This window comes from Nomascus leucogenys, chromosome 8, assembly GCF_006542625.1.
Source record: "Nomascus leucogenys isolate Asia chromosome 8, Asia_NLE_v1, whole genome shotgun sequence".
Lineage (NCBI taxonomy): Eukaryota > Metazoa > Chordata > Mammalia > Primates > Hylobatidae > Nomascus > Nomascus leucogenys.
The window spans coordinates 73,596,560-73,598,962 of NC_044388.1; the positions used below are offsets into that span (position 1 = coordinate 73,596,560).

General features: G+C 49.6%; 1 pseudogene; it reads left to right on the top strand.

Annotated features, from left to right (window-relative positions):
* Window positions 1–209: 209 nt before the first annotated feature.
* Window positions 210–718, top strand: LOC115836412 (annotated as a pseudogene).
* The last annotated feature ends 1,685 nt before the right edge of the window (window positions 719–2,403 follow it).

Here is a 2,403-nt window from a genome sequence, read left to right on the forward strand (position 1 = left end):
CATGTCACCAGTTTTCACAGGCATCTATTTGTGTGTGTGTGTGTGTATACAGTTCTATGAAATTTTATTCTATGCTTTAATTTGTGTAGCCATCACTACTCTCACATAACTCAGGCCAGGCGAGCTTGCTAAGGGTGGAAGTCGGCCTCCCTGCTCCACTGGGCCCTGCCTGCCCCAGACCCAGCTGGTCCCACCTGCCCTTCAGTCTAATGCCTGCCCAGGCCTCTGACCACCTGGAATGGAATGAGTCTGTGCGCTCCCTCCAGATAAGTGTGCGGGGCCTTCCTGTGCTGGCGCCCATGACCAAGGCCATGGACAATGACACTTAACCCCTGATTGTCTTCCAGAGGACGCCAGGTAGGATTCAATACCCAGTCGCAGTCATTGCCGACCTGGACACAGGGTCAAGGGCCCAAGAGGAAAACACCTGGTTCAGTTACCTGAAAAGCGGATACCCAACCCTATCAGACAGCAGCGACAGGGTGGTGGTGAAATGAAACAAAGACCACTGCATCCTAGAGTCCCACCTGGCGGAAAGTGGAGAGGGGCGTGGAGCTCTCGGATCTGAACGTCTCTGGTGGGAAACTACTCTGTGGACCATGGGAGAGGGGTAACCTATCAGATGGAAGGCAGCAAGGACGTGTCTCAGGTAATTCTCTCTGAAGGCGATGGGGCAGTGGAGAAGGGGTTCATGGCAGTGGAAGGCCAGCGTCTGTAGGGGGGCAGCCTGGGCAAGGAGGGGACATAGTGACTGAGAACGTGGAATGGGTGAGACTGGCAGGCCACAAGGGCAGCGTGGACCACAAGAACTGGGTGTGCAGCTGCAGTGCTCCCAGGGCCGCCATGGAAATCCGACCGCCAGGCTGCCTCACCCCTAGTCCGCCTGCTGGAGAGCGCTGCAGCGCCGGTCCTGCCCCCAGCGGTGCAGCGAGGACTCCTGAGCGCCACCCAGGACTTCGGTTACATTTCCGTCAGCCACATGGGGGAGGTGGGCCCCGCGCACGTTCAAGTTCATCCTTCAAGTTCATCCCCAACACCAACGACCACATCATTGTGGACCTCAAGTCCAAAGAGGACAGTGGCCAAATCGCCACCTGTATCATGGTCTTTCTCTCTTGATGGACTAGTCCTTCTGCCAGGCACCAAAATCCAAAGTATAAAAAATGAAGGAACAAAATTTATTTAAATTTTTAAAATCAAAACATTAAGCAAGGCTGAGGGGTGGGCAGTTTTAAGCTACACTGGAACTCACATTTTATAAATGCCGAAGGACTGCACTTTTGTTTTGTTTTTGGAACAATGAGGTGTATGCTTGGTTTAGAGATCTCCAAAACAGGGAGTTCAGCCCCAGGCTGAGAAAAGAGGCAGAGGTTCAGGAACCTCCAGGTTGCCCTGGCCAGAACGTTTCTCTGTGCTGCCAGCTCATGGTAAAATTGATCACTGCAGGCATCTTCATAGGGGGTCTAGTTTTTGAATTAGTCTTGTGCTTTTTTCCGTTTGACCTCCCTCCCTTTCTTCTCTTTACCTTTGTTCTTTTGTTTGATAAGTATTCCTGGAGCTCCTACTATGTGTGAAGCACTGCCCCACCCTGGAAATACAATGAGTACGAGGAGGATCTGCCTGCTAGGAACCCCCAGGCCACCCCCTTTTCTTCCTACTTTATGAGCCTTGGACTTTATGTCCACCCTACCAGATCCTTGGAAAAGAAAATGTTTACATTGCAGGACACTGTAGGGCTATGGGCAAGGGCAGGCCCCTGCGGGGGGACACATGTACCCACACCTGCCACAGGAAAGAGCACAAGCCTATCTGTTTTTTCCTACGCTTCAGATGAAACCATCTCCACCTCATATGGCCAATGACTCTCTGTTTTCTTTCTTTAGGAAACTTCTATGGCTGGGTAGCACTTTGAAGTTTTAATTATTAACCTATTTCAATAAAAGTGAATTCCTTTCTTAGAATCACTAAATCTTCTCCCACAACGCAAAACCCTGTAGTTAATAAATCCATTCCCAGTGGCAGAAGAGATCACAATGAAGCAGTGACAACTGGTCAAGCAAGTTTATAAAAGTTTGAGTTCTTGGCCAGTGTATACTAAAGAAAACATTGCCTTTTTCTGAGGCCAAGTAGAAACGGGGCTTGGCTTCAGCCTATATCAACTAGAGCATTCTTTCATGCATCCCCACTCAACACAAACCCACACTACTACCTTGCTCAGACCATAATGTTTGAACCATGCCTTTTACTTAAATAATTCCAGAAACTGGCCTTAGGAGATAACCAAGGTTGTTGAGTGTCCCACATAGGTAAGGAATGCTGAGCCATTGATTTACACTGTTGTAGCCAGCCAGATCACCAGGTTGCCCATTACTGAAGATAGCCACTGTAACCAGATATGCTGAC